Source organism: Anabrus simplex, chromosome 1 (genome assembly GCF_040414725.1).
Source record: "Anabrus simplex isolate iqAnaSimp1 chromosome 1, ASM4041472v1, whole genome shotgun sequence".
Lineage (NCBI taxonomy): Eukaryota > Metazoa > Arthropoda > Insecta > Orthoptera > Tettigoniidae > Anabrus > Anabrus simplex.
In genome coordinates, this window is record NC_090265.1 from 1,363,039,388 (window position 1) to 1,363,059,235 (window position 19,848).

General features: G+C 44.1%; 1 protein-coding gene across 1 annotated transcript in view; it reads left to right on the plus strand.

The window, feature by feature from the left end:
• LOC136878850 (vesicular glutamate transporter 1) overlaps positions 1-19,848 on the plus strand; it is a 246,398-nt gene that overhangs the window by 14,906 nt on the left and 211,644 nt on the right. Inside the window, exon 2 of the mRNA XM_068225767.1 lies at positions 15,683-15,792. The gene's annotated coding sequence lies outside the window, so the exon portion shown is untranslated. The remainder of the gene's footprint in view (positions 1-15,682; positions 15,793-19,848) is intronic.

Here is a 19,848-nt window from a genome sequence, read left to right on the forward strand (position 1 = left end):
ACCCTCGAATATTACCAATGCAGTGCACCATCACCTGGACGCCACTACTGGCAGCGATGGATTGGGCGTTTAGTACATTGACGGCTTCTTTTGGGGATACATGAAATCTAAGGTGCATCGCAGAGAAGTGGAAACCTTGCAAGAGAGCTCCGGGAACGTGTCAGGACATCGATCAAAACCACGAGATACTGAGGTGGGTTCAAGAGAATTTTCTTGGAAGGTGGAATGAAATGAAATAACGTATGGCTTTTAGTGCCGCCAGTGTCCGAGCACAAGTTCGGCTTGGCATGTGCAGGCCTTTTGAATTGACGCCTGTAGGCGACCTGCGCTTCGTGATGAGGATGAAATGATGAAGAAGACTACACATACACCCAGACCCATGCCAGCGAAACTAACCGATTATGGTTAAAATTCCCGACCCTGCCGGGAATCGAACCCGAGACCCCTGTGACCAAAGGCCAGCATGCTAACCATTTAGCCATGGAGCCGGACTCTTCGAAGGTGCCGAGCATGTATTACCGCCAATGGTAGACATTTAAAACACCTGCCGTAATAATGTGCACCATTCCTACGACCAATCTGATCGAGTGGGTCACCTTCTAAAAGCTACACAAACCCTTTGTCGTCGTGTTCTTAAGAGTTTATCCCTTTCAGACCTGAAAGAAAACTGGAGGTGTGAATTTTTGTTTGTACGTCAAGAACTGACTAAAATGCTCCTCAATACACATATTAATAGTTTATTTTACAAAATAAAAACTAACATCCGAAAAACAGGACCCACACAATTGTGCGGATCAAAATTCAAAACCTCGTTGTATCACGTACGATGGTGTAGCTTCAAAATTTACGTTCACTAACCAAAGTACACACTTCATTGAATATATTCCGGTATTCAGTAAAGCTTCTAGATTAATATAAACGCAGTAAATAAATACTTACTTTCGGCACTACTGCTTCCTGCCATCTCGCCGATCAACTGTGCTGTTTAAACTCTTCTTCCTTCGCCCTGGCGGTCAAGCGCATACTAAAATCAATTGAAATACACGCCACGTGTCCTGCACAATCACTGCAGTCCGGTGTAGCGCCGAAAAAACATCAAATACGGTCAGGGATAACTAAAATACGAACCCGCACAATTGTGCGTACTCGGTCTGAAAGGGTTATATCAAAAACGTTAACTACCCTCAGAGTTTTACGTGACCTTTATTTCTGCGATCATAAGCCACGGGTCGTCCATTTTTATGTAGACTCCGACTTACAGGACGTGACATTTCCTTTCGTAAATCCCACATGCATTGACCGGGAATCAAATCCTGACTGCCTTGGTAAGAAGCGAATGGGATTTTTATATTACACCACATTAAATCCCATTTCTCATGCGAGACCAGGAGTTTGGGAGATTTGACAGATTTTTACGACGGGATGCCCTTCATGACGCCAACCATTAGTGAAGAAATGCTGCTTTTTAATGTGGTGGTGGTGAGTGCCATGTCTTTCTGCGTTCTTTGAAAAAGTGTCGAAGACGACAGAAATATCCAGTCCCCGAGCCATAGGAATGCACTTGTTAATATAATAATCCCTGGCCGGGAAGGGAATCGAACATGAGGTCTCAAGGACGGAAGGTTAGCACGATAGACATTCAGGTATGCAACCGGATAGTTGTGTTCTCGTATGGTAGTCTATACGAGAGCATGGTACAGTTGACAGCGGGATTCTTTTACGGCGAGTTTGCTGCAATCGGATGGTGAGGGGTTTGAATCCCACAGTCGGTCGTCTTAAAGATGTTCCGTGGTTTACCAATTTCACCTTCAGGGTAGAAATAAGAGAAGGAATCATCATTGGAATAGGCCAAGTTACGCTCAATGTCATATTGTTGAATAGTTACCGTGCGTTCATTACGTTTGTTAAGTTTAAAGCGTTAAGTTACGCCGTTCTCGGTCATTGCATTAACACTCGTCATTCCTCTGGAAAGAGGATATGCTTATTATTATTGTTTCTGCTGACAGCGGGCGCTCGACCTTGAAGATACAACAGCATGCCACAGTCGGTTTAAACACTTGTGCACGTATCCCGGCAGCCCCATCAGTAGCTACTGTCAGCCACTGCGTTGAAATTCTTGCAATTCCCAAATCACGACGTTCCTGGAGAACGGTGCAAGTTACAGACTCAAAACTTATGACATCGTGATCCTCTCCCAAGAATCTATTACTTGTATTAATTTGATGCATCACCGAGCTCGATAGCTGCAGTCGCTTAAGTGCGGCCAGTATCCAGTATTCGGGAGATAGTAGGTTCGAACCTCACAGTCGGCAGCCCTGAAAATGGTTTTCCGTGGTTTCCCATTTTCACACCAGGCAAATGCTGGGGTTGTACCTTAAGTAAGGCCACGGCCGCTTCCTTCCCACTCCTAGCCCTTTCCTATCCCATCGTCGCCATAAGACGTATCTATGTCGGTGCGACGTAAAGCAACTGTCTGTCTGTCTGTTTGTTAGGTCATCAGCCCAGAGGCTGATTGGATCCTCAAATAGCACCACCAAAAGTTATGCGGTTATAAGGAAACCGCAAAAACCAATGACAGCACCAAAATGAGGCGTACTAGGCAAGACGAGGAGTGAGGTAGTTTGCCATTGCTTTCCTCACTGGGTCAGAAAGTGCTATTGCAGCACGACCGACCCTACGAGCAACACCTTTCATAACACTCAGATGCACTAGTCGTGCTAAGAATGTCATTACTCAGCACTACCCATACCCCAGCAGCTTCCATATTGTCACAGCCATGGATGAGACTGGGACTTCGGTGAAAACTACACGTTACTATGGCCTGTGCCAAGAGATGGATACAAAAGTACTGTATCCATCAAGAAATGGCAGCAGGCAAAAAACAAAAAAACAAAAAAAAAATGGTGCATCAGTCAACTTCCACCCTACGCATATATACATACTATACGTTTACTTTTATAAATGTAAAGATGAAGATAAAAAGAGATAGCTGTCACTGCAAGTCCGATTGCATCCGCTGTCAATAAACACAAAAACAACGTGTCCAAATTACCTTCTATACATGTTAACTGTAATCTTAGAACTGTATCTACAGTTGGTCACGAAAAATAAACATGTAAGTAAAAATACCATGGTTTTTATATTGTTTTTATACACGAGCACCACACTTGTCTGTTCATACGCCGCGCGCAGCATGGCCTGTTGTGCAGGGTGGCCTTGGCATTGTTCAGCCAGCCAGCTTTGCAGGCAGATAAGACAGCTCTGTTCGTTGAGGTGACTCCGAGAGTACAGAGATAACTGCTTTTGTGTGCATTCCTATATGATACAATGATGACGTAAACTACTCGCAATGATCCACTCCAAGTTCCAGTCGTGACATAGACACAAATAGTATTCTATTATACGATGCAGGATTTATCGTGACTATTTAGCTCATGCAGTTCTAGAAAGCCAAGAACAACGGCCGTGAGGATTCGTCGTGCTGACCACACGACAGCTCGTAATCTGCAGACCGACGGGTCGAGCGGCGTTCGCTTGGCACGCCATGGCCCTTCGTGGCTGTTGTGCCATAGTGTGTGGTGTGTATTGAGCTCGTGACTTCAGCGCCGAATCCGGTGTACGAATGTCAGAAACTTCTATCACTCAGCAGCTGTCTATCACCACAATTTTTTCTTTTCGTGTCATCACATTCATTTTAACGCACCCATATGCACGACTTTGTGTATTAATTCATGAGAATAGCGCACTGAAACATCTTCAAGAATTCATCTGACCACAGTCCGGCTCCGTGGCTAAATGATTAGCGCGCTGGCCTTTGGTCGAGAGGGTCGCGGATTCGATTCCCGGCCGGGTCGGAAATTTAACCTTAAGTGGTTAATTCCCTTGGCTCGGAGACTGGATATTCGTGGTGTACCCAACATCCCTTCAACTAACACACCACACAAAACACTATCCTCCACCACAACAACACGCAGTCACCTACACATGGCAGATGCCGCCCACCCTCATCGGAGGGTCTGCCTTACAAGGGCTGCACCCGGCTAGAAATAGCCACACGAAATTATGAATAATCTGGCCACAGACCGCACAATCGACAGGACGTAAATGCGTTATTTTGATGGAGTCACCAGCCAACGTATTGGGTGGGAGACAGACGCCCAAATAGTTTAAATGTAAAATTAAAAAGAAACCCTATATCTGTGCTGAAAATGTTGTTCTTTGTATAGGTATGATTTGTTTTACATTTATTCATTTTTATTATTATTTATTCATCATCATCATCATCTGTTTACCCTCCAGGTTCGGCTTTTCCCTCGGACTCAGCGAGGGATCCCACCTCTACCGCCTCAAGGGCAGTGTCCTGGAGCTTCAGACTCTTGGTCGGGGGATCCAACTGGGGAGAATGACCAGTACCTCGCCCAGGCGGCCTCACCTGCTATGCTGAACAGGGGCCTTGTGTAGGGATGGGAAGATTGGAAGGGATAGGCAAGGAAGAGGGAAGGAAGCGGCCGTGGCCTTAAGTTAGGTACCATCCCGGCATTCGCCTGGAGGAGAAGTGGGAAACCACGGAAAACCACTTCCAGGATGGCTGAGGTGGGAATCGAACCCACCTCTACTCAGTTGACCTCCCGAGGCTGAGTGGACCCCGTTCCAGCCCTCGTACCACTTTTCAAATTTCGTGGCAGAGCCGGGAATCGAACCCGGACCTCCGGGGGTGGCAGCTAATCACGCTAACCACTACACCACAGAGGCGGACATTATTATTTATTTAGTTTTGTAATTGTTCGCTAAAGAGTCTAAAGAAATGTAACTCAAGCTCCAGATTCTCTCTAGATAAATTCACTCGCGAATTTGTCGATAAAATCTGGAGCTCTCGTTATAATAGTACAAATAAATAATTTGTGAATGTTACAGCCTAATGCTGCCTTGTAATGCAGGTCTTCCAATGGAGGTGGGTGGCGTCTGTCGTGTATAGGAAATTGCGTGTTATTGTGGTGGAGAATAGTGTTGCATGGATAATCGCAGGAATGTTGGTTACAGCGTAAATACCAGTCCCCAAGCCAGGGAAATAACCATTTACAATTAAAACCAGTCAGGAATTGAACCCAGTGTTTATAGACCCGAAGGCCAAAACACTGACCACTCAGCCATAGAGCCGGATATTTACTGTGATGTGCCACGCATAATTTCTAATGATGGATTTTTAAATGATTTGCACGATTTAAGATCTATTGAGAAATAATATGCTGAACTTGAAATTTGCTTAAGTTACATCGTCTGATGTAGAACATTTTACTAAGTACAAACTTTGTTTTCCTGAATAAGAAGCAGTGTTTATGTTATCAGGCTAAAATAATTGTTGATGTTGCAACATAGTCTTTCTGTCTGAATTTTTATCATTTGTAAGTTACTTAGGAAACTGATATATGCTATTTATAAACTTAATAAAGAACTAACATATCTTGTGCGAAGTTCAGACAAAGGGAGTTACTGTACGACTTTGTACTTAAGTACACTTAAGCTGCACTTAACAAAAACGAAACTCAACCTTCCGTACAAGAATCTGCTAAGTATTGTGTCATAAAATGTGCCAATGTTAGAGATTTTCCGAACCACCCTCATACAAGCGAAGTATAATTATACTCGTCTCTAATTCAGTAACGGAAATGTAAAGTTATTTTTAACCTATAAAAAGAGAAACTAAAGTTTTACATAGACGTACTAGCGTGATTAGCTGCCACCCCTGGAGGTCCGGGTTCGATTCCCGGCTCTGCCACGAAATTTGAAAAGTGGTACGAGGGCTGGAACGGGGTCCACTAAGCCTCGGGAGGTCAACTGAGTAGAGGTGGGTTCGATTCCCACCTCAGCCATCCTGGAAGTGGTTTTCCGTGGTTTCCCACTTCTCCTCCAGGCAAATGCCGGGATGGTACCTAACTTAAGGCCACGGCCGCTTCCTTCCCTCTTCCTTGTCTATCCCTTCCAAACTTCCCATCCCCCCCGCAAGGCCCCTGTTCAGCATAGCAGGTGAGGCCGCCTGGGCGAGGTACTGGTCATTCTCCCCAGTTGTATCCCCCGACCAAGAGTCTGAAGTTCCAGGACACTGCCCTTGAGGCGGTAGAGGTGGGATCCCTCGCTGAGTCCGAGGGAAAAACCGACCCTGGAGGGTAAACAGATGATGATGATGATGATGACAACTATCCTGGTGCCTTTTCTCTGTTTTGAGTACTGTATGAATTTGTGTTTTGTGAAAATCAGGACGAGATCTGTCGAACACCTAGCTCCGTTCTCCCGGGGAACTTGGCTCGTGCTCATGTGAAATGGGCTCTGGCCTGTAGCCTGAAGAAAGCAATGCTCAAGCGCAGCCAAGCTTGCAACACACCCCGTAGCCGGTGGAGTAAACCATAAACCTTGATCAACTTTCACTGATCCCGCCTATAGTTACTTTTCCTCCTGCAAGGGGGTAGAAGTGCTCGATGCCTCCTGCTACCCTGATGTTGAACGTGATAAGCGGATTCTCCCATTAGAGAGTAGCATCGTCTGGGCTCAAAGGTAAAGTGTGAGTGGGGGCAATCTATCGCAAACATAATGTTGTTATTAAGGTAACCCACCAATGCTTATTAAAATATCCATCTTCCCTTTGTGTCAAAAATAAGGAATTCGTAGGTGAGTCAAAGAATCTTGGACTGACCATAAATGATATCCCGCATTAGAATGTAATTTGTGCCGATGATAGGGGAGGTCTCAAGGATTCAGTTGGCAGTACTTTCAGTTGCTTTGTGTGGTGTTTGATCTCGCGGTTGTATTGTTGTTGCGTGTTTTTCTATCACTGTGAAAATGAAAACCTACAACCTGCTTTCCAGTCATTGACCGGGTCAGGGATGTAATGAATGACACATATATAGGCTGTTATCACAATGGGGTCGCCACTCCCAAGGTGCTTTATTAATGAGTGATAAATGCTATGGAATGATAATGGAGAGTGTTGCTGGAATCAAAGATGACAGGGAAAGCTGGAGAACCCGGAGAAACCTGTCCCGCCTCCGCTTTGTCCAGCACAAATCTCACATGGAGTCACCGGGATTTGAACCACGGTATCGAGCGGTAAGAGGCCGACGCCCTGCCGTCTGAGCCACGGAGGCTCCTTTATATCACTGTATTAGTGCTAAAGTTCATATGGAGGTTTATCCATTTCGAACTAGCTTTACATGGGCATGATGAGTTTTCCGTATCAGAAAATCCAGGAGTGTTCTTGGGATTAGTTGATTTCTTGAGCAGTCTAGACAGTGCAGTGTATATCAAGTGTAAACTAGTGTTCTTAGTGAGAATCTATATTCCCACGATTCTATTTGCACTGATGTAAGTTGGGAAGTGAGTATACAGCATGAATAGTGTGGACAGTTTGATGAAAGAACCATTTTCTAGGAGAACGTTAGAAGAAAAAGTGAACATAAAAGATATAGGCCGTTCCACTCCAGTCTAACTCAGAAGGCTTCGAGAGAGGAAAAAAATGAAATAGCGTATGGCTTATAGTGCCGGGAGTGTCCGAGGACAAGTTCGGCTCGTCAGATGCAGGTCTTTTGAATTGACACCCGTAGGCGACCTCGGGAGGTCAACTGAATAGAAGTCGGTTCGATTCCCACCTCAGCCATCCTGGAAGTGGTTTTCCGTGGTTTCCCACTTCTTCTCCAGGCAAATGCCGGGATGGTACCTAACTTAAGGCCAGAGCCGATTCCTTCTCTCTTCCTCGTCTATCCCTTCCAATCTGCTCATCCCCCCGCAAGAGCCCTGTTCAGCATAGCAGGTGTGGCCGCCTGGGCGAGATACTGGTCATCCTCCCCAGTTGTATCTCCGACCCAAAGTCTGAAGCTCCAGGACACTGCCCTTGAGACGGTAAAGGTGAGATCCCTCGCTGAGTCCGAGGGAAAAACCTAACCTGGAGGGTAAACAGATAAAGAAGAAGAAGAAGAAGAAGAAGTTTTGAAAATCTTCCATTATTTCTTCCCTAACAGCTACCTTCGGCGAAAAAACCTTAAAAGTCGTTTATGGGTATCAAACACACGTATTGTCAGTACGAAGGTTTTGTAGTAAATTCAGCTTCAGTTTACTTACATGTGCACTCTACTTTTATTTTTTTAGTGTTATACGCACTGATCCATTAAAAGAAACCTTAGTGCATGAAAAGCACTTTCCGAGCATTGTGCGGTTTCATGATAGCGTGCTAACCATTGGTCCAAGGGGTCCGGGGATGTGCACCGTCTTCATCATTAGAATTCGTCCAAGGTAGGTCCCCATCCCCCCACACACGCAGGTCACCTATAGGCCACAATTCAAAGACCTGCCCCAGGCCTCTCCGGAGGCCATACGTCATAATTCCAACCTTCTTCGGAAATGTTACAACAGCAGACAGACGCGTGTTTAACGTACACAATTTATAACTACATCTGCTAACGTGAAGAGCCTCTGCGGCTCAGGCGGCAGCACGCCGGCCTGTCACTGCTGGGTTCCGTGGTTCAAATCCCGGTTACTCCATGTGAGATTTGTGCTGGACAAAGCGGAGGCGGGACAGGCTTTTCTCCGGATACTCCGGTTTTCCCTGTCATATTTCATTCCAGTAACACACTCCAATATCATTTCATTTCATCTGTCGTTCATTAATCATTGCCCCAGAAGAGTGCGATAGGCTTCGGCAGCCGGTACAATTCCTATCCTCGCCGCTAGATGGGAGCTTCATTCATTCCATTCCTAACCCGGTCGAATGACTGGAAAAAGGCTGTGGATTTTATTTTTCATCTGCTAAAGTGATACTCTGTTGAACAAGCTGCCCTACAGAATTTGTAGGCACAATTTTTCATTATTTCGTCTGTGGTTATGAGTAGAAAGTCCGACGTCTGTAAAAGAAGGAAGGAAAATTTAGTGCGCTTTTCATGCTTTCCGCGGTGCATTTACGCGGTATTGTCATCATTATTTTGATGTGCTTTTGACTACAAAATATAACTGTATTCACCTTTGCAATGCGCAGTGAAATGAAGGCTATGATGAAAAGGGAGCGGATTTTTATGCAATTACATACTTTTTGCGCTTATTTTAACACAATTTTCAAAGTTTATTATTCCTATTGCGTATCCCCAAGCGTAGAAGTCTAACCTTATTTCACATAAAAACACATATTTTAACAAAATGTTTTTGTAAATACATACCGTATTTGAAGAAAAGTCATAATAAACACATAGATCGGCAATATTTGTTACCGTACTCAACAAAATTTAAAATGTTTCTGTGTTATAAATTATGCTCATATTCTCATTTTACTATTACAGTATTGTTTTAAACGGTGTATCTTCCGTCATATTTCTGAATGTTGTGGCTATCTGTGGACTTCCCTCCGCTAGTTCGAAGATTTGCTGGTCATTGGCTACGTCGTTACCTTTATAAAGTGATTCGATTTGCTGCACAAGTTGTTTCCCTCCATGATTGAGTTAATTAGCATTCTACCTCCCTCGTATCAGTCAGCCAGCACGGGTTTTGTTGATAGAACGTCAGCGGAAGACAATCACGGGGAGGTAAGGTGATGGGGGAGCACAGTAATTTTTTTTTTTTGCTAGTTGCTTTACGTCGCACCGACACAGATAGGTCTTATTGCGACGACGGGACAGGAAAGGGCTAGGAGTGGGAAGGGAGCGGCCGTGGCCTTAACTAAGGTACAGTTCCAGCATTTGCCTGGTGTGAAAATGGGAAACCACCGAAAAACATTTTCAGGGCTGCCGATAGTGGGGTTCGAACCTACTATCTCCCGAATACTGGATACTGGCCGCACTTAAGTGACTGCAGCTATGGAGCTCAGTGCACAGTAAATTAAACTGCACTCTGGGGACTAGGAAGATATTCCTCCAACAGGATTGTGTCACTCCTAAGAGTAAGGTTAGTTGTTCGGATCCATATATCATTTCCGCGGTCGTGTGATTTTGTCTGAATTTTTAAGAGAGAACAAATACACTGACTGACAGAGCAAATGCAACACCAAGAAGGAGTGGTTCGAAAGGGATGAAAGTTGGGGAAAAAACAGAGACGACACGGCCGAATAATTGATGTTTATTTCAAACCGATATGCAGGTTACACAATGCGCACGGCATCGACTCAGTAGGATGTAGGACCACCGCGAGCGGCGATGCATGCAGAAACACGTAGAGGTACAGAGTCAATAAGAGTGCGGATGGTGTCCTGAGGGATGGTTCTCCATTCTCTGTCAACCATTTGCCACAGTTGGTCGTCCGTACGAGGCTGGGGCAGAGTTTGCAAACGGCGTCCAATGAGATCCCACACGTGTTCGATTGGTGAGAGATCCGGAGAGTACGCTGGCCACGGAAGCATCTGCACACCTCGTAGAGCCTGTTGGGAGATGCGAGCAGTGTGTGGGCGGGCATTATCCTGCTGAAACAGAGCATTGGGCAGCCCCTGAAGGTACGGGAGTGCCACCGGCCGCAGCACATGCTGCACGTAGCGGTGGGCATTTAACGTGCCTTGAATACGCACTAGAGGTGACGTGGAATCATACGCAATAGCGCCCCAAACCATGATGCCGCGTTGTCTAGCGGTAGGGCGCTCCACAGTTACTGCCGGATTTGACCTTTCTCCACGCCGACGCCACACTCGTCTGCGGTGACTATCACTGACAGAACAGAAGCGTGACTCATCGGAGAACACGACGTTCCGCCATTCCCTCATCCAAGTCGCTCTAGCCCGGCACCATGCCAGGCGTGCACGTCTATGCTGTGGAGTCAATGGTAGTCTTCTGAGCGGACGCCGGGAGTGCAGGCCTCCTTCAACCAATCGACGGGAAATTGTTCTGGTCGATATTGGAACAGCCAGGGTGTCTTGCACATGCTGAAGAATGGCGGTTGACGTGGCGTGCGGGGCTGCCACCGCTTGGCGGCGGATGCGCCGATCCTCGCGTGCTGACGTCACTCGGGCTGCGCCTGGACCCCTCGCACGTGCCACATGTCCCTGCGCCAACCATCTTCGCCACAGGCGCTGCACCGTGGACACATCCCTATGGGTATCGGCTGCGATTTGACGAAGCGACCAACCTGCCCTTCTTAGCCCGATCACCATACCCCTCGTAAAGTCGTCTGTCTGCTGGAAATGCCTCCGTTGACGGCGGCCTGGCATTCTTAGCTATACACGTGTCCTGTGGCACACGACAACACGTTCTACGATGACTGTCGGCTGAGAAATCACGGTACGAAGTGGGCCATTCGCCAACGCCGTGTCCCATTTATCGTTCGCTACGTGCGCAGCACAGCGGCGCATTTCACATCATGAGCATACCTCAGTGACGTCAGTCTACCCTGCAATTGGCATAAAGTTCTGACCACTCCTTCTTGGTGTTGCATTTGCTCTGTCAGTCAGTGTATTTACTTCAGTTACTGCTGCTATTCTTTTTTATTGAAACAGTGATTTACCGTAAATGCGTGTGTAACTTGCAAAACAATGCCGAAAGTTAAGTCGAGTACAAGATCGCATCTTCAACAATACGTAGAGGAATTTAAAAACAATTTGACTACTAATGAAAAAGTATTATTTTGCCAACTATGTGGTAAATCAGTGTGCAGATCAACGTTCTCAAGTAATCCAGCATTTGCCAGGAAATAAGCACACTGCGGCTGCTTCGGGTATGCGTTCGCGACAATTACTACTACTTGAAATGTAGGCCTGTCCAAATACTCCCAGTATCATTTAGATTTATGTAGAGCATTTGTTTGCGCCAACATTCCTCTTAGTATAATAAATAACCCGGGACTGAGAAATGTCCCAACAAAGTACATTCATTTTGAGCCTGCAGAAGAAATCCACATTAAGGAAAAACTATATCAATCAATCAATCAATCAATCAATCAATCAATCAATCAATCAATCATGATCTGCATTTAGGGCTGTGGCCCAGGTGACAGATTCCCTATGAATTGTTTACCAAGCTTTTTCTTAAACATTTTTAAAGAACTTGTATATTTTGAAAGAATTTGGACAGTATGTGATAGTGGAAAACTGTAGGTGAACATTGACGAACCCACTGGTTCAAGTGGCAGAAAAGTAGGAAGTGTTATTGTTGGTCTGTTGAAGAATGACGAATGTGCATGTAAACATTCTTATTTGCTAGCGTGTAAAGAAATGCCTGCTACAAAACATGTCGATGTAGCTAGGTTGTTTAATGAAGCCATGCACTTACTTTGGCCAAAAGGTGTAAAATACGACAATACATTACTTCTAATTGATAACGCAGCTTACAGGAAAAAAGCAGCCGAAGGCCTTTCTAAGCTTTCCAAAAATGATACAATTAACTTGCGTTGTTCATGCTCTACGCAGGTTATGTGAGACTGTACGGGCTCAGTATCATAAAGTAGGCAAATTAGTGTCAAATGGCAAAAAAGTCTTTGTAAAAGCACCCTCAAGAATCGATCTTTTTAAAGACAAAAACCCAGGTATTTCGCTTCCTCCTCTGTCTACTGTAACGCGGTGGGATACCTGGCTTAGCGCAGTGGTATACTACGCAAACAATTTCGAAAGTTTCGCATCCGTTGTGAATGCATCAGACAAAAACGACGCGTTGCCATTTGAGATTCTTCAAGAGTTACTGAAAGACAGCTCTTTGAAACATAATTCGGCGTTTATATCTGCCAATCTAAGCTTCGTATGTAAAACCATAGACATACAGTACAGTAGCCTACTTGATAAATCTCCTAACCTGTTGTTCGAAGCAATGAAGGAAGTGCGTGCTGTTGAAAATAGGTTAGATTCACACTCGGCTTCGCAGGTACAGGCACTGTTAAAGGTCAAATATCAAAAATTGTTCTGGAGAAACAGGGGGTTTAAAAACTATGCGAAGTTGCTGAAGTATTGGAGGGCGTTCAGGTTGATGAAACTGATGGCCTCACAGTTGGTGACATTTCTCTCATTAAATACAGTATACACGTCTGACGTCCTGTGATGTGGAGCGATCGTTTCCACAGTCAGTACGTTTACATGGGGATTGAGATTGATTTGAGTACACTTACCGTATTGAATATGATTCCCGTTTACATTGTATTGAGTATTGTATTGAATCCGCCAGGCAACATCGACGTATACAAACGATGCAAAGTTGTAGCAAAATCGATATCACTTCTTAGAATTTAAAAAGGTCAAATGCAGTAGAAGGCCAGGAGATAAATTTCAGTTTTGAAAGTATGAGTGGTATTCCAAATATGATTGGTGCAATAGATGGAACACACATTCCAATTTTACCCCCAACAGAAGGTTATCGTGATTTTGTTAATCGCAAGGGCTGGCCGTCTTATAATATGATTGCAGTTGCTGATCATTTATACAGGTAAATATATTTACCGGCTTATTACATTTGTTATTTTGACAGAACTTTGATGATGATGATTTCGTCAGAACAAACATGGAGTGTGTGCGCAGTCGTTTTCATTACGATCTCGGTACGATCCGCGTTGAAATGGAACTCAATTCGAACCGAGTACGATACGATCCCAGATTTTACCGTATCGACCTTGAGCATTAATCCGAGCTGAGTCCACGTTTACATGGCATTTTTAATACGGGAAGTGTACTCAGATTGATCTGAATCCTGCATGTAAACTTACTAAGTATAAGGCGTTCTTTAGAGATAGTCGGCATGCAGTTGTGATGGACAGTTTGGAGATAACCTTTGTTGTTCACTGCAATTCTGAAACAACTTCTAGCAACTAATATTCCAGCGTGTGATTGGTTAGTACGAACTGGATAATTTTTTTCAAAGATGATGGGTTGTTTCTTCTATATTTAAACAATACATTATCTACTCGGGCGCATCAAAAATTAATATACGTTACTGTACTTTTCCATAAGCAGACATCCAATTGTCTTAAGGAGCACGTTTGGTATCACCATATTTTAATACAAAACTTTATGTACTTATTTAGGGGCTACCTGGTCGAGGCGGTGAAGGCGTGCTCGGTTTGCTCGGAAGGACGTGAGTTCGTATCCCCGTCAGGAAGTCGTAGAAATTTAAGAAACCAGATTTCCACTTCCGGAGGTGCACATGGCCCCGAGGTTCACTCAGCCTACACAAAAATGAGTACCAGGTTAATTCCTGGGGGGCAAAGGTGGCCGGGCGTAGAGCTAACCACTCTACCCCATCAAGTGCCGAGGTTAAGGATAGTGGTAGCCTTTACCTTCCACCCCTTCATGGCCTGTATGGAGGTGACTTTGCTTTGCTATATATTTATTTACTTCTTGAACGTGAGTGGTTATGTGATATTTAAAGTAGAATATATTTAACTTTTTATCAAATATTTTTAGGTTTTTGGCACATAAAAATACACATTTTCAATTTGTTAGCAAATCAAAATCCGCTTCCTAATGATGAGCTTCTGATTACTTCAGTAGTGATTGGCTGAGAAATGATCACTTGAAGAATTAAATCCTAAGTCCAGAAAATCAGCAAGTTGTAACTGGAAATCAAGCTGGTGACGAATACTTCTACTCTGGATATAAAATCCAACAAGGATATACCAGTAAGCTATACAATACGTGCTTTCCTCCGATAACAACTTATGGCCTAGAATCTGTGACTCTAACGACAACAAGTGCTCGTAAACTGCAGTCAACAGAACGAACAATGGAGAGACAGGAGTTAGCTAGCGCCGAGAAACCTGCCTCGTGTTATCACTCATTCTCCTTGGCTAGCCGAGAAGAGTTTCGAGAGGATCGCGCATACTTATCAAGGCCAAATGACGCCATGAGCGAGAACAGGCCATACCGGGTAATACTGATACTACTCCTAGATACTGGAGGCCCAGATAGTCAATGGACGGGCCGCACATAGTGTTCCTAAACTTCCTTTCAATGAAAAGTCGTATGGCTTTTAGTGCCGGAATATCCCAGAACGGGTTCGGCTCGCCTGGTGCAGGTCTTTCTATTTGACTCCCGCAGGCGACAACAAGACTTAGAAGTAGAAAATGTAGGATGTTTTTCCACAAATGGATCCACAAGACGACCTGATATTGTTGTAATTTATGGGGCATAAAATACGAGTATGGTGATTGATCCCACTATAGCATCTGTTATAGTGTGTGAGGAGAAAAAGGCCATATATGAAGCGTTCAGCGAGGGTCTCAGAAAGAAGTATGAGATTACAAAGTGGGAAGTCATTGGGCTTATGATTGACGCTAGAGGGACAATTCCAAAGGAGGCGCTGAATTTCGTAGGAATAAAAAATCCTGGACACGGATTTTACAATACAATCCGACAGATAAAATCTGCTTGTTGGTTGACAATTTTAATTTTGAGTTTTAACTCAAACCCCGCTTACACTCATACAACGGATTAAACAAATATTGTTCATATGCACTGATTAGGAGGCCGATCACTTCGATACCCAAATAGGAGCGACTATCAGGTGGATTACCTCACTCTCCCAGTTTCATCTAACCTCCGAAAGTCAAGGTTTACTCAAATCCATTGCACTGCAATAGCTAACACTAGCAGTTTTTTCTGTTTCACTTAGTAACGTTTTAACGTAACTCAAGGGACACAATCGGTTGGATTCGCGAAACCTGGTCGACGCGCGTGATGCCACAGATGCACATCCGGTACAAAATAGCTTTTAATGCCCTAACTAACGCCTGCTCAATTTCGTTTCAGATCATCATAACTGGAAAATCACTTATGCAGAGTCAGAAAACGAACTTGAGACCAGCCACATAGCAGTCAACTGACCTCTCCGCTACACTTGAGTGGGGATCACATTAGAGGTAGGCTGCATAAAGTTGGAATATGAAAATGCATACATATGTACATACATCACACACCTTCGTTGTGGACTATTATGCCTTTTAGTGTTCAGTCTGCAAGTCTCCGTGAATTAGCTAAGCGCCTCCACAATCCTCTATCTGTTGTAGCCTTGTTTAATTCGCTGGGCTGAGTGGCTCAGACGGTTGAGGCGCTGCCCTTCTGACCCCAACTTGGAAGGTTTGATCCTGGCTCAGTCCGGTGGTATTTCAAGGTGTTCAAATACGTCAGCCTCGTGTCGGTAGATTTACTTGCACGTAAAAGAAGTGCTGCGGGACTAAATTCAAGCAACTCGACGTCTCCGAAAACAGTAAAAGTAGTTAGCGGGACGTAAAGCAAGTAGTTATTACTTGTTTAATTCCACATCTATTGTCCTTAAATAATTTAAAACTGAGTCTAACCATCGTCACCTTTGTCTCCCCCTACTTCTCTTAACCCTCTATGGCCGAATCCAGTATTCTCCTAGGTAACGTATCTTCCCCCATTTTCCTCACGTGATCCCACCAACGAAACTGGTTTATACGTACACCTTAATCCCTCGAGCACATTCCTTTATCTCCTCTTTCCCTCCTGCTATTGTTTACACCTCTATGTACTAGCAGTATCCAGTAAATCAGATCATACCGAGCTCGATAGCTGCAGTCGCTTAAGTGCGGCCAGTATCCAGTATTCGGGAGATAGTGGGTTCGAACCCCACTGTCGGCAACCCTGAAGATGGTTTTTCGTGGTTTCCCATTTTCACACCAGGCAAATGCTGGGGCTGTACCTTAATTAAGGCCACGGACGCTTCATTCCACTTCCCAGGCCTTTCCTGTCCCATCGTCGCCATAAGACCTATCTGTGTCGGTGCGACGTAAAGCAAATAGCAAAAAAAAAAAAAAAAAAAAAAAAAAAAATCAGATCATACATTTTATTTTAAAACAATAAAATGTATAACATAGAAAATACAGCGTTCGTTGCGTATGAAATGTGATAGTTTCATTCAAAAATCAGTCCTGATTTCTAGCTGAACTTTGCAAATCATCATCATCATCATCATCATCTGTTTACCCTCCAGGTTCGGTTTTTCCCTCGGACTCAGCGAGGGATCCCACCTCTACCGCCTCAAGGGCAGTGTCCTGGAGCTTCAGACTCTTGGTCGGGGGATACAACTGGGGAGAATGACCAGTACCTCGCCCAGGAACTTTGCAAATACTACCGCAAAATAGGTTCTTCACAGTTGCGAATGATGAACTCAGGTGGATGGTGAGTAATTCACCAACTTAGTTAAAGCTCGTATTCTCAAAACTTTTTTTGTTTTGCTAGTGGCTTTACGTCGCACCGACACAGATAGGTCTTATGGCGACGAACAAAACGTTATACAAGCAACTCCTCTAAATTACTATATATTATGAAAGTAAATATGTTAGGCTCCAGAAGATCAGAAAGGAAAAGAGGAATTTGGAAAGAAAGGAAAAAGGAAAGCAAAAGTCTCTGTGATCTGTACCTTGGAATTACTAGTTTAGTATTAATTAGCTGTGACCTTGGTCATCTTTGTAGTACACAGGAAAACATATTGTTCTGTTTTAAATATGTAACATTGAATTGCAAGTCCCTAGCTCTCGTTAAACCTTCAGAATCCACTCTGGATTGAGTTGTACAATGTAAAGTAGTTCCTTCTGTAACATAATTTCCACTGTGGAAGTTTAAACCTGGTATTGCAGAAATAAGCGATCAATCGATCAGTTAATATGTTCGGCTCCTTGGCTGAATGATCAGCGTACTGGCCTTCGGTTCAGGGGACTCCTGGTTCAATTGCCGGCTGGGCCGAGGATTTTAACTGCGTATGGTTAATTCCTCTCGCATGGGGACCGAGTGATGTGTTCGTCTTAATGCACTGCTCTTCATACACATACAACCCATTAGAGTAGTAACCATGACATAAAAACATCCCTCAACATTGGGTTGGCGTCAGAAAACGAGAACTGGGCAAAATTCTTGGTAACTGCCAATCCCAATCAATGGGAAAGAATTCCAGGAAGAAAAAGTATCGATCAGTTAATATAACTTACACTGTATGTATGTGTATTGCAGTAAGTCCTCAGCCCCTCTTCCCCGTGGGTGGATGGGTGGGAGGTAGAATAACATCCACGGTATCTCCTGCCTCGTAAGAGGTGACTCAAAGGTGACCCAGGGGTTCTTAACTTGGGAGTGTGGGTTGGCGACCACGGGGCCCTTAGCTAAGTCTGAAATTGCTTCCACTTGCGTCAGGCTCCTCACTTTCATCCATCCTACCCGACCTTCCTTGGTCAATACTTGTTCTTTCCCGATCCGAACGGTATTAGATTTTCGAGCCCTGGGAGTCTTTCAATTTCACGTCTTTCGTGGCCTTTCACTTTCTTTCGCAGATACGTTTATTTCTCGAAGTGTCGGGCCTCTTTATTTGTATTTTGCCCTCTGATTAGATCTGTTGTTAATAGAGGACGGTTGCCCAGTAGTACTTCCTCTTAAAACAGTAATCACCACCATCACCATTCCTCATCCCGAAGCTTATTGGCTACCCGACAGCTCCACATTTAGTTGTCACAGATAGTCCAGGTGTGACTAAGAGATCTACTAGAGGGTTAATGAATGAAAATAATACTCATCTCTCTCAGTCATGGATTGCACCAACTGTGAAGTCGTTTACTGCAATAAAATTATATGCAGCTATTTTGTTAGTATTACAAAATGCTAAAGATATTCCACTTAAAAAAATGTTACAGCAAATAAATTAAAATAGAATTTACTACTACAGTTCAAGGATCATTTTAGAGCGGGTGAAGGATGTTGTGGAATTGCACCTTAGAAGGGAACAGGCTGGTTTTCGTAAACACCGTAGCTGTGTCGATCTCATAAACACTCTGAGAATAATCCTGAAATAAAGTGCAGAATGGCAGAACACCCTCTACTTGACTTTCATTGATTTTGAAGAAGACCTTCGACTCTGTAAATAGAAGAGTTATGTGGCAAACACTTGAAGAATATGGTATACCTCAAAAGATTCTGAATATTATAAAGGATATGTACGAGGGTTATAAATGTCAGGTTCTGCATATGGGAGATCTTACTGAACCAATAGATGTGACCTGGGGAGTGCGACAGGGCTGTATCCTTTCTCCGACGCTTTTCCTACTTGTGTTGGATAGTGTGCTCAGGAGAGTTTATCGAGGTCGGAAAAGGGGGATCCAGTGGGGCTTACAAGATAGGTTAGAAGACCTTGCTTTTGCAGATGACATCTGCCTACTGGATCAACGGTTCAGAGATGTGGAAGAGAAGATTAAGCGGTTGAAGGAGGAGGCAGAGGATGCTGGACTTAAAATAAATAAGACCAAGGAGATGAGGGTCACTTCCAAGATGGATGGTAAATTGTCTATAGATGATAAAGAGGTAGAACAAGTAGACTCCTTCATATATCTTGGGAGTATGGTTACTACGACTGGAGGAGCAGAAGAAGACATTAAGAGTCGTATCAGGAAAGCGAATGGTGCTTTTGTTCAGTTGTATTATATATGGAGAAACAAGAACATTTCTAGAAAAACTAAGCTACAACTTTTTAACACAAATGTTAAGTCCATTCTGCTTTACAGCTGTGAAACGTGGAAAGTTACCCAGAAGACGACTAAACAACTGCAAGTCTTCGTGAATCGCTGTCTAAGACGTATCATCAACAGAAGATGGCCGGATGTTATTTCAAATTAAGATCTATAGGAAAAAACTAACCAGCAGCCAATTGAAATGCAGACAAGGGAGAGAAAATGGCGTTGGCTAGGACATACTTTAAGGAAGCCCGCTGGAGCTATTGAAAAGATAGCGCTCGACTGGAACCCCGAAGGCGCTAGACGCGGACGTCCGAAGAAGACCTGGAAAAGGACGATTGAAGAGGAATGTCTAACAGTGGGAAAAACTTGGAATGGAGTGAAGCGGTTAGCCAACAATAGGAACAGATTGATGTGTTTCATGGAAGCCCTATGCTCCAGGAGGAGCAACAGGAAATAAGT